This window comes from Mustelus asterias, chromosome 22 (genome assembly GCF_964213995.1).
Source record: "Mustelus asterias chromosome 22, sMusAst1.hap1.1, whole genome shotgun sequence".
Lineage (NCBI taxonomy): Eukaryota > Metazoa > Chordata > Chondrichthyes > Carcharhiniformes > Triakidae > Mustelus > Mustelus asterias.
The window spans coordinates 38606231-38619944 of NC_135822.1; positions in this window are offsets into that span (position 1 = coordinate 38606231).

The window sequence follows — 13714 nt, forward strand, 5'->3', positions numbered from 1 at the left end:
CAGGATTGGCCATGCTAAATTGACCCCAGTGTCAGGGGGATTAGCAGGGTAAATGTGTGGGGTTACGGGAATAGGGTCTGGGTGGGATTGTGGGCGGTGCAGATTCGATGGACCGAATGGCCTCCTTTTGCACTGTTGGGATTCTATGAATTAGGGTTGTCACCCCTCACCCACCCTTTAATTTGTTTATTTTACTGATCATTTGCTTTAATTAAAAGCCTTTGATTTCACCTATTGGCCAAAATTGTCTCAAAAATATCCGATGAATGGAAATGAGAAAATGTCAATATTATCATTACAAAGGAACTCTCAGCGAGTTATATTTTGTGCCACGGAGAGGGGATGCCTTAATGTGGCAACTGTTGACAACTTCAATGTTGCCCATTAAGAAACCAATGAATTAATGTGCGAGTTAATAGCGACCAGCAGAGTTAGCAGCCAACCATCAATCAGATGGCTGGAACTACATCATAATCTTGCAGCAAAGCTTGACTTGTTTCTGAATGACAGTAAAAGCCTGAAATTGGTTTAGGACTACAACCATAAATCGCCACTGCCATTTGTTTCTGACTATACACAACATACATTCATTTCCCACATTTATCTTTGTCACAGAGAATGGCGCAAATGTAAACACTGCACTGATAAGTCAGGTCATGACGTAAGACTTCATGGACTTGTTTAATATTCGATAATAAATTATTTTACCACTGAAGGGCTGTAGATTACTTACTCACCGTGCCTAATGAAGACACACCGCAAAAGCACTGAGGATGCTACATCACAAGATTAACGATTTAAATGTACCATATCACCCATCCTTCTTATGTATCATAGAATCACTACAGAGCAGAAGGAGGCCATTCGGTCCATCGAGTCTGCACCAACCACAATTCTACCCAGAGCCTATTCCCGTAACCCCACACATTTCCTTTGCTAGCCCCCCTGACACTAGGGTCAATTTAGCATGGCCAATCCACCTAATCTGCACATCTTTGGAGTGTGGGAGGATGTGTTTTCCCTCTGGGTCACACTTACTACAGATGATGCCACATCTCAACTTCCCAGCCGAGGAACTTTGCAATGAATTGTCTGTGAAATAGATCTGGAACATCTCTGAAATGGACAGAGCATGAAATTGGGAAAGCCCCTCTTCCCCGACCTCGGTTCCCCCTCTTTTCCTCCACATTGGTGACCTTCTGGCTGTTGGAACTTCTCACACAACAGCTGCTGCTTTGAGACCATGAGCAAGAAGACTCAACTACAGGGAGCCAATCATTACAGGGTAACTACAACAGCATTTGGAGCAGGCAGATGTCACATGATCAAATTTCCAGGAAAACCTTCAACCAAATTAAACCCGAGGCAAGAAGCCAGATTTGGAGGATTGTAGAGACCGTGTAGAGTTGGAGGGGTTAGTGAGATAGGTTGCAGTTGGTTCATGGAGATGAGAATTTAAAATTGTTCAAGGAAATTAGGAGAGCCAGAAGGGGTCACGAGAAGGCCTTGGCAGGTAGGATTAAGGAAAACCCTAAGGCGTTCTATAAATATGTGAAGAGTAAAAGGATGAGACGTGAAGGAATAGGACCTATAAAAGGTGAAGGCGGGAAAATCTGTATGGAACCAGTAGAAATGGCAGAGGTGCTTAATGAGTATTTTGCCTCGGTTTTCACAGAGGAGAAGGACCTGGGTGATGTACTGCGGGCTTGCGGTGGACTGAAAAGATTGAGCATGTGGAATTTAACAAAGAGGTTGTGCTGGAATCTTTGAATGGCATCAAGATAGATAAGTCGCCGGGTCCAGATGGGATGTATCCCAGGTTACTGTGGGAGGCGAGGGAAGAGATTGCAGAGCCTCTGGCGATGATCTTTGCCTGGTCTATGGAGACGGGGGAGGTGCCGGAGGATTGGAGGATTGCGGATATGGTTCCTATTTTCAAGAAGGGGAATAGGGATAGCCCAGGGAATTACCGACCGGTGAGTCTAACCTCAGTGGTTGGTAAGCTGATGGAGAAGATCCTGAGGGACAAGATTTATGAGCATTTAGAGAGGTTTAGTATGCTCAAGAATACTCAGCATGGCTTTGTCAAAGGCAGATCGTGCCTTACAAGCCTGGTGGAGTTCTTCGAAAATGTGACTAAACACATTGACGAAGGGAAAGCGGTAGATGTAGTTTATATGGATTTTAGCAAGGCGTTCGATAAGGTCACCCATGCAAGGCTTCTAAAAAAAGTGAGAGGGCATGGGATCCAAGAGGCTGCTGCCCTGTGGATCCAGAACTGGCTTGCCCAAAAGAGGCAGAGAGTGGGTATAGATGGGTCTTTTTCTAAATGGAGGTCGGTCACCAGTGGTGTGCCCCAGGGATCTGTTCTGGGACCCTTGCTGTTTGTCATTTTCATAAATGACCTGGATGAGGAAGTGGAGGGATGGGTTGGTAAGTTTGCCGATGACACGAAGGTTGGTGGGGTTGTGGATAGTCTGGAGGGATGTCAGAAGTTACAGAGGGACATAGATAGGATCCAAGACTGGGCGGAGAAGTAGCAGATGGACTTCAACCCAGATAAATGCGTAGTGCTCCATTTTGGCAGGTCAAATGGGATGAAGGAGTACAATATTAAGGGAAAGACTCTTAGTACTGTAGAGGATCAGAAGGACCTTGGGGTCCGGGTCCGTAGGACTCTAAAATTGGCCCTGCAGGTGGAGGAGGTGGTTAAGAAGGCGTATGGTGTGCTGGCCTTTATCAATCGAGGGATTGAGTTTAGGAGTCCAGGGATAATGATGCAGCTATATAAGACCCTCGTCAGACCCCACTTGGAGTACTGTGCTCAGTTCTGGTCGCCTCTTTACAGGAAGGATGTGCAAAAGATTGAAAGGGTGCAGAGGAGATTTACAATGATGTTGCCTGGATTGAGTGGCATGCCTTATGGGGATAGGCTGAGGGAGCTCGGTCTTTTCTCCATGGAGAGACGTAGGATGAGAGGAGACCTAATAGAGGTATATAAGATGTTGAGAGGCATAGATCGGGTGGACTTTCAGAGGCTTTTTCCCAGGGTGGAAATGGCTGCTACGAGAGGACACAGGTTTAAGGTGCTGGGGGGTAGGTACAGGGGAGATGTTAGGGGGAAGTTTTTCACACAGAGGGTGGTGGGCGAGTGGAATCGGCTGCCGTCAGTGGTGGTGGAGGCAAACTCAATAGGGTCTTTTAAGAGACTCCTGGATGAGTACATGGGACTTAATAGGATGGAGGGTTATAGGTAGGCCAAAAAGGTAGGGATATGTTCGGCACAACTTGTGGGGCCGAAGGGCCTGTTTTGTGCTGTAGTTTTTCTATGTTTCTATGTTTCTAATATAGATCAGTGAACGTAGGGGCAATTATCCTAAAATTACCTCTTACAAATTGAACCTTTGAACCCCTGACCCACCCACTCAGTTAATTATAAATATCATCACGAACAACTCTTACAGCAATATTTTTCATCAGTTGAAAGATCCCTCCCTCATCCTTCTAAACTCCAACAAGTACAGACCCAGAGTCTTCAACCGTTCCTCATATGACAAGTTCTTCATTCCAGGGATCACTTTTGTGAACCTCCTCTGGACTCTTTCCAAGGCCAGCGCATCCTCCCTTAGATATGGGGACTCCAAATAGGGTGTGACCAGAGCCTTATACAGCTTCAGAAGTACATCCCTGCTCCTGTATTCTAGCCCTCTCGACATGAATGCTAACATTGCATTTGCCTTCCGAACTGCCGACTGAACCTGCATGTTAACCTTAAGAGACTCTTGAACAAGGACTCCCAAGTCCCTTTGTGTTTCTGATTTCCTAAACATTTCCCCATTTAGAAAATAGTCTCTGCCTCCATTCCTCCTTCCAAAGTGCATAACCTCACACTTTTCCACATTGTATTCCATCTGCCACTTCTTTGCCCACTCTCCTAACCTGTCCAAGTCCTTCTGCAGTTCCCCTGCTTCCTCAATACTATCTGTCCTCTACATATCTGTCAATATTACATATTAATACTACCTGTACCTCTATGTATGGCGCAAGTGGAAAAGAGGACATGTCCTCTCTCTGTCTAACCCTAACGCTAACCCTAACCCCACTTTAAACTGATTAAAAATTTCCTTTCTGATTAGGCAAACTCTAAAGATTAACATTACACAAAAATATAAAAAGAAACTAATAATTTTGTTTCTATTTATTAATTTACAGGATATGGGTGTCGCTGGCTAGTCCAGCATTTATTGCCCATCCTAATTGCCCTTGGAAAGGTGGTGGTGAGCTGCCTTTTTGAACCACTACAGTGTGGCCTTATGGATTGAGATCCAGGTTTTTGACCGCGTGTCAATGGAATACTGATATCTAAGGTATGTGACTGGCATACCTGCTATGCACCTGCTGCCCTTGTTTTTCGAGGTTAGTATTTTCCAATAGGATTTCAATGTTCACCAGAATTCTGTTTCAATGCGAGAAGTGTAACAGGTAAGGCAGATGAACTTAGAGCTTGGATTCGTACTAGGAACTACGATGTTGTTGCCATTACAGAGACTTGGTTAAGGGAAGGACAGGATTGGCAGCTTAACATTCCAGGATACAGATGTTTCAGGCGGGTTAGAGAGAGATGTAAAAGGGGTGGAGGATCTGCACTACTGGTTAAGGAGAATATCACAGCTGTACTCCGGGAGGACACCTCGGAGGGTTCCTACAGCGAGGCAATATGGGTAGAGCTCAGGAATAGGAAGGGTGTAGTCACAATGTTGGGGGTTTACTATAGGCCACCCAACTGCCAGCGGGAGATAGAGGAACAGATATGTAGACAGATTTTGGCAAGGTGCAAAAGTAACAGCGTTGTTGTGGTGGGAGATTTTAACTTCCCCTATATTGACTGGGACTCACTTAGTGCTAGGGACATGGATGGGGCAGAGTTTGTGAGGAGCATCCAGGAGGGCTTCTTGAAACAATATGTAGATAAGTCCAACCACGGAAGGGGCCGTACTGGATCTCGTACTGGGGAATGAGCCAGGCCAGGTGGTCGATGATTCAGTAGGGGCGCAGTTCAGGAACAGTGACCACAATTCAGTAAGTTTTAAGGTACTGATGGATAAAGATAAGTGTAGTCCTCAAGTTAAGGTGCTAAACTGGGGGAAGGCTAATTACAACAATATTAGGCAGGAACTGAAGAATTTAGATTGGGGGCAGGTGTTTGGAGGCAAATCAACATCTGGCATGTGGGAGGCTTTCAAGTGGGGTTATGCTGCAACTGTACAGGACCTTGGTGAGACCACATTTGGAATATTGTGTGCAGTTCTGGTCACCTCACTATAAGAAGGATGTGGAAGCGCTGGAAAGAGTGCAGAGGAGATTTACCAGGATGCTGCCTGGTTTGGAGGGTAGGTCTTATGAGGAAAGGTTGAGGGAGCTAGGGCTGTTCTCTCTGGAGTGGAGGAGGCTGAGGGGAGACTTAATAGAGGTTTATAAAATGATGAAGGGGATAGATAGAGTGAATGTTCAAAGACTATTTCCTCGGGTGGATGGAGCTATTACAAGGGGGCATAACTATAGGGTTCGTGGTGGGAGATATAGGAAGGATATCAGAGGTAGGTTCTTTACGCAGAGAGTGGTTGGGGTGTGGAATGGACTGCCTGCAGTGATAGTGGAGTCAGACACTTTAGGAACATTTAAGCGGTTATTGGATAGGCACATGGAGCACACCAGGATGATAGGGAGTGGGATAGCTTGATCTTGGTTTCAGTTAAAGCTCGGCACAACATCGTGGGCCGAAGGGCCTGTTCTGTGCTGTACTGTTCTATGTTCTATGTAAGTTGATAGGATTCAGGACCAGCACATTCCTGTAAGGATGAAGGACAAGTATGGCAAGTTTTGGGAACCTTGGATAACGAGAGATATTGTGAACCTAGTCAAAGAGAAAAAGGAAGCATTTGTCAAAGCTAGGAGACTGGGAACACATGAAGCAAGTGTGGAATACAAGGAAAGTAGAAAGAAACCTAAGCAAGGAGTAAGGAGGGCTAAAAAGTGTCACGAAAAAGCATTGGCCAGCAGGATTAAAGAAAATCCAAAGGCTTTTCATACATATATAAAGAGCAAGAGGGGAGCCAGGGAGAGGGTTGGCCCACTCAAGGACAAGGGAGGGAATCTATGCGTGGAGCCAGAGGAAATGGGCGAGGTATTAAATGAGTACTTTGCGTCAGTATTCACCAAAGAGAAGGAAATGGTAGATGATGAGTCTGGGAAAGAATGTGTAGATAGTTTGAGTCATTTTGAGATCAAAAAGGAGGAGGTATTGGGGTTCTTGAGAAACATTAAGGTAGACAAGTCCCCAGGGCCTGATGGGATATATCCCAGAACACTGAGAGAGGCAAGCGAGGAAATTGCTGGGGCCTTGAGCGAAATCTTTGTATCCTCACTGGCTACAGGGGAGGTACAGTAAGAAGTTTAACAACACCAGGTTAAAGTCCAACAGGTTTATTTGGTAGCAAAAGCCACACAAGCTTTCGGAGCTCTAAGCCCCTTCTTCAGGTGAGTGGGAATTCTGTTCACAAACAGAGCTTATAAAGACACAGACTCAATTTACATGAATAATGGTTGGAATGCGAATACTTACAACTAATCAAGTCTTTAAGAAACAAAACAATGTGAATGGAGAGAGCATCAAGACAGGCTAAAAAGATGTGTATTGTCTCCAGACAAGACAGCCAGTGAAACTCTGCAGGTCCACGCAACTGTGGGAGTTACAAATAGTGTGACATGAACCGAATACAGGGGAGGTCCCAGAGGATTGGAGAATAGCCTATGTTGTTCCTTTGTTTAAGAAGTATAGCAAGAATAATGTAAGTAATTACAGACCAGTGAGACTTACATCAGTGGTAGGGAAATTATTGAAGAGGATTCTTCGAGACAGGGTTTATTCCCACTTGGAGATATGTGGACGTATTAGTGAGAGGCAACATGGTTTTGTGAAGGGGAGGTCGTGTCTCACGAACTTGATTGAGTTTTTCGAGGAAGTGACGAAGATGATTGATGAGGGTAGGGCAGTGGATGTTGTCTACATGGACTTCAGTAAGGCCTTTGACAAGGTCCCTCATGGCAGACTGGTGCAGAAGGTGAAATCACATGGGATCAGAGGTGAGTTTGCAAGGTGGAATCAAAACTGGCTCGGTGAAAGACGACAGAGGATAGCAGTGGAAGGGTGCATTTCTGAATGGAGAGCTGTGACAAGTGGCGTTCCTCAGGGATCAGTGCTGGGACCTTTGCTGTTTGTAATATATGTAAATGATTTGGAGGAAAATGTAACTGGTTTGATTAGTAAGTTTGCGGACGACACAAAGGTTGGTGGATTTGCGGATAGCGATGAGGACCATCAGAGGATACAGCAGGATATAGATCAGTTGGAGACTTGGACGGAGAGATGGCAGATGGAGTTTAATCCGGACAAATGTGAGGTAATGCATTTTGGAAGGTCTAATACAGATAGGAAATATACAGTAAATGGCAGAACCCTGAAGAGTATTGATAGGCAAAGGGATCTGGATGTACAGGTACACAGGTCACTGAAAGTGGCAATGCAGGTGGAGAAGGTAGTCAAGAAGGCAAACAGCATGCTTGCCTTCATCAGCCGGGGCATTGAGTTTAAAAATTGGCATGTCATGTTGCAGCTTTATCGAACCTTAGTGAGGCCACACTTGGAATATAGTGTTCAATTCTGGTTGCCACACTACCAGAAGGATGTGGAGGCTTTGGAGAGGGTACAGAAAAGATTTACGAGGTTGTTGCCTGGTATGGAGGGCATTAGCTATGAGGAGAGATTGGAGAAACTTGGTTTGTTCTCACTGGAATGATGGAGGTTGAGAGGCGACCTGATAGAAGTCTACAAGATTATGAGAGGCATGGACAGAGTGGATAGTCAGAAGCTTTTTCCCAGGGTGGAAGAGTCAATTACTAGGGGGCACAGATTTAAGGTGCGAGGGGCAAGGTTTAAAGGAGATGTACGAGGCAGATTTTTTACACAGAGAGTAGTGGGTGCCTGGAACTCGTTGCTGGGGGAGGTAGTGGAAGCGGATACGGTAGTGACTTTTAAGGGGCATCTTGACAAATACATGAATAGGATGGGAATAGAGGGATATGGTCCCCGGAAGGATAGGGGGTTTTAGTTAAGTCGGGCAGCATGGTCAGTGCAGGCTTGGAGGGCCGAAGGGCCTGTTCTTGTGCTGTAATTTTCTTTGTTCTTTGTTAATTGTGGCGATGATAATAGTGGAATGATACAAAAAAATGCACTCTTAATCAAAGAAGTCAGCAATCTTTGCAAAATAGGTTTGAGGTTTTAATCCTTCAGCAACCACAACTCAAACACTCACTGCCAGAGCCAAGGGAACAGGTTAAAAATAAGATTGTTCAAACAATTATTCTGCAAAGCGGGTTTGCTGTCACCACACTCAAAGGGTGGTGACAATCTGTTCACTGAAATGTTTTGTTTCTGACAGTGTGCCCCAGTTTATTTCAAAAATTATTTCAGAGTAAACTCCCTCTATTTAATCCGAAAGGGGATATTAGGAGACTCAGGGAGGGAAAAGAATCAACAAAATCTCCGAGTGTTGCCTTCTGATTTCTGACTGTGAATGTGCTTACATTCTGTCATTTGCCACTTCCGAGATAATTCCTGGGCATTTAATAAACCTGTGGAGAATGTGCAATTTTTAATAATCCCTCCTTTTACACCTAATAGCACCTAATTCCATTCATTGGCTCATTTCAATGGATCTATTCAGACCAAGGCGGAAATCTTTGGATCCTGCTGCAACACCTGACTTGTACAAATTGCACATTTCCACTCCTAGTGGCAGCCATGTAGTGCTGTGCATCACTCACACGCCTCAGCTGCTGTGTGAGATCCGGAAACTGCCAGATAAATAGAACCGCGGTCTTCACTAGATTCCCCAAGAAATCCTCAATGAAGGTGAGCTCTACTTTAACAGACCCTTACAGAGTGGTCCCACACATCTGGCTGAATATACCTGGATGCCCAGAAGAGAAGAAGATTGTACCCAACCCCGCGTGCTATCACTTCACATTCTTTTATCCTACAAGTGCGGTACGTAACAAACAGAGCTTCACCAGACTCATCCCTGGGATGATGGTATTGTTTTATGAGGAGAGATTTTTAATTTAAAATTTACTTCAATAATTTTTATTATTGAAGTTTAAAGTATTTGTCGAAGGTTGTTAATATTTCATTAGAACTGGCAGTTAATTCATCAATGCCTTGTGTTAGGGTGCTGAACCAGAACCAGAACCAGAACCCCAAATTACATTAAGAAGCCAGGCTAGACTCCAACAATTTGTCTATTTTGGTGTAAATATAAGGATGGGATGCTTCACACCAGGAGTAATTCCTCTGACAAGTTAGGGACCTTTTATCAAAACAAGCTTCATTCATAACACTGTCTATGTATAATTCTAACAAAGGAAACAACTTAACCATTAACAATTGAACAATATTTAAAAATAATGAAAGGAAACAACTTTACTTTCTAATTTATCACTGTTTCAGTTCCAAATAAGCAACATTCCTCTTACAGACTTAAAATTCCACTTTAAATACAGTTAGCAACCATAAATCTACTTGCTATAAGGGTTGTACACAGTCTCAAAGCTTTCAGAGAGATTTTGATTCTCAGAGCATCTAGCAGACCTCTGCCTTTAAACAAACCCTAGGCAAAACTGAAAGTTATGTCTCTGCTACAAACCTAGCTCCTCCCATTAATTACATTATCACATGGCCCTGCCCATCACTCGAATCAAAAGCCCCAGGGGAAATCTTCATCTATAAATAAAAGTTAATTAGCTCACTTCTAAGTCAACATGACATGGCTAAAATGAATAATTATCCTGCTCTCCCAGCATCTGAGTTGTATTCCTCCCAGACATACAGACTGCTTGTAGAAAAAACCTGAGCCTGGAAACAGTCCCCCAAACATTAAAAAAATCTATAGCAGCTTCTATCATTACAACTGCGTTAGATTTACTTCATCTGCAAATTCACCGAACAAGTATAAAAATGTATCAATCGAGAGTTCTTATGATAACCTATGTAGACCTGATGTCCTAAAGTAATTCAAAAATTTTCTTCTCCGAGACTCCATATGTTGTGACTGATCTGAGCCTTGGATGAGCCCCAATTGATTTGGTCATGTAGATTTTTGATCCAAGGTCGGTAATTTTTAAATCTAGCTGCAACTTTAAGAGGTGATTGAAAATCCAAGATGGCACTTCCTTACTCATCCTCACAATAGGTTTTCCTGGCTTGCTGGTTTTGACAGGTTCCAGGAGCAGTGGCATCCATGATCTTAGTGCTTAAGTTTATTTGCAGCAATGACTGTCTGGGCTGACTGGCTAGAGACTTCTCCACTGAAATTAATTACATTTGGGTTGTGAACCCATTGAATCCTGATGTTTGTTCGGGGTCTTTTTTGGCTGCCGAATCAGTTGGATTTAATTACTTAATATTTTGAATGATCGGCGTTGACTCGAGACTTGCCGCTTCTTCTGTTGCATTTTAAAATAGCTGCTCTCTTAATGGCTTATTCTTTTAAAGCTTGTTCTGTCCAAAAATGTAAGTTTTTGGCTCATCCCTGCTGGGCTTTCTGACTTGGCGCTCTCTGTGTATTGAAGCTGAACTTCCAAGCGATTCAGCGGCGTCTTCGACTGCAATGTGGAGTTTTAGTTCTGTCTTCAGCTTCCAAGCCTTTCTTTGGAGCTTTTCTTTGACAATCTTCTTGTGTGTCTTTGCTTTTTCACTAGTTCCGAAATCTTATTTTTCTTGTGCATTCTGAGTTCCATTCACTGGCTCCATGTTGTAAGATGTAACATGTTACTCAGTAGGTTTTATTCTTAGTCTTAGATAGTTCAACTGTAAGTATTTACTAGTCACTGTATACTTAAGTTCCATGCTTGCTTCTATGCATAGCTCTGTCTACCATCAGGCTTAACCTGAGATGCGGATCATGTGTTCCTTTACATCACAATGTGGGCGGTACTTAAAGTTGAAGTTTATTTATTTGTGTCACAAGTAGCCTTACATTAACACTGCAATGAAGTTATTGTGAAAATCCCCACACTCTGGCGCCTGTTCGGGTACACTGAGGGAGAATTTAGCATGGCCAATGCACCTAACCAGCACGTCTTTCGGACTGTGGGAGGAAACCAGTGCATCCGGAGGAAACCCACGCAGATACTGGGAAAATGTGAATACTCCGCACTGACAGTCACCCAAGAACAGGAATCGAACCCGGGTCCCTGGTGCTGTGAGGCAGCAGTGTGACCACTGTGCCAACGTGTCGCTGAGGTACTGCACTCAGTCCCACGTTAACACTTTAAAACCCTTACACTACATTGGCCGATCTTTGAGATTGTCTTTCTGCAAGTTCTGTCTGTTGACATATTTGTAACTTCTAATCTCATGCCTCATTTACAATCTTACAATCACGGGTAGAATGTTTAAACTCTACACAGACAGTGACCTGAGGTCGGAATTGAATCCGGGTCCCTGGCACTGTGAGGCAGCAGTGTTAACCACTGTTCCGCCGTGCCACCCCATTTGTGTATATTGTAACATGTGTGAACCATAATGAATCATAGAATCATAGAAACCCTACAGTGCAGAAGGAGGCCATTCGGCCCATCGAGTCTGCACCGACCACAATCCCACCCAGGCCCTATCCCCACATATTTACCTGCTAATCCCTCTAACCTACACATCTCAGGACTCTAAGGGGCAATTTTTAACCTGGCCAATCAACCTAACCCACACATCTTTGGACTGTGGGAGGAAACCGGAGCACCCGGAGGAAACCCACGCAGACACGCGGAGAATGTGCAAACTCCAGGGGTAAGACACAGTGACCAGGTCACTGGCACACAGTCAGGCTCTGTGGCCCGGAAAGGGAAGAGAGGGGTTAGGAGAGCGATAGTGGTGGGGGATGCGTCAGTTAGAGGCACAGACAGGCGATTCTGTGGGGGCGAACGGGACTCCAGGATGGTAGTCTGCCTACCTGGTGCTGGGGTCACGGATGTCTCCGAGCGGATAGGAGGCATATTAAAAGGGGAAGATAAAGAAACGGATGTCATTATACACATTGGTGGAAATGACGTAGATAGGAAGAGTAGGGGGGTCCTAAGAGAGCAATTCAGGGAGTTGGGAAATAGGTTAAAAAGTAGGGTCACTAGGGTGGCCATCTCTGGGCTGCTCCCAATGCCTCGTGCCAGTGAGGCTAAGAATAGGGAGTTGGTTCAAATGAATGCCTGGCTAAAGGACTGGTCCAGGAGGGAGGGCTTTATTTTCATAGACCAATGGGAGGTTTTCAGGAGAGGATGGCACCTGTACAAGAGGGAGGGGTCACAACTAAGTTGGAAGGGCACAAATATCCTGGCTGGGAGCTTTGCTAATGCAGTTCGGGGGGGTTTAAACTAGTATGGCAGGGGGGTGGGGATCAAACTATTAGATCTATAAGAGTGGTGGCTGGGGACGAGCTTGGGGCTGGGACAAGGCTGGCAAAGAAGAAGAGCACTCTGGGGGAGGACGACCTCACTGAGCCTGGGGGTCTGGAGTGCTTATACTTCAATGCAAGGAGCGTAGCAGGTAAAACAGACGAACTTGGGGCCTTAATGCGCACAAGGAATTTGGATGTGGTTGCGGTGACAGAGACTTGGTTGAAAGAGGGACAGGACTGGCAGCTGAATATTCCAGGGTACAAGTGTTTTAGGCGAGACAGAGGAGGGGCCAAAAGAGGTGGGGGAGTAGCGGTATTGGTTGGAGAGCATATTACAGCGGTGCAGAGGGAGGACAATTCGGAGGAGTTGTGTAGCGAGTCACTCTGGGTGGAGCTTAGAAACAGGAAAGGCGCAGTCACTATGTTGGGGGTGTACTACAGGCCCCCCAACAGCCCAAGGGAAGTGGAAGAATGGATATGTCAGGAGATACTGGATAGGTGCAGGAAATATAGGGTTGTTGTAGTGGGAGACTTCAATTTCCCTGGTATAGACTGGAAATCGCTGAGGGCAGGGACTCTGGATGGGGAGGAATTTGTAAAATGTGTACAGGAGGGTTCGTTGGAACAATATGTGGACAGCCCAACTAGAGAGGGGGCTATACTGGACCTGGTACTGGGGAATGAGCCCGGTCAGGTCTTCAAAGTTTTGGTTGGGGAACATGTGGCAAATAGTGACCACAATTCTGTTAGCTTTAGGATAGTGATGGAAAAGGATGAGTGGTGTCCCAAGGGTAAGGTGTTGGATTGGGGGAAGGCTAACTTTATTGGGATAAGGCAGAAATTGGCAGCTCTTGATTGGGAGAGGCTGTTTGAGGGTAAATCCACATCTGGTATGTGGCAGTCTTTTAAGGAACGGTTGTTAGGGCTACAGGACAAGCATGTGCCTGTAAAAAAGAAGGATAGGAAGGGTAGGATTAGAGAACCGTGGATAACCAGGGAAATTGAGGGACTGGTCAAAAGGAAAAGAGAGGCGTATGTTAGGTCCAATCAGCTAAAAACGGAGGGAGCTCTGGAGGAGTACAATGAAAGTAGGAAAATACTCAAACGGGGAATTAGAAGAGCAAAAAGGGGTCACGAAATGTTCTTGGCAGACAGGATTAAGGAGAATCCCAAGGCATTTTATTCATACGTTAGGAACAAAAGGGTTGTTA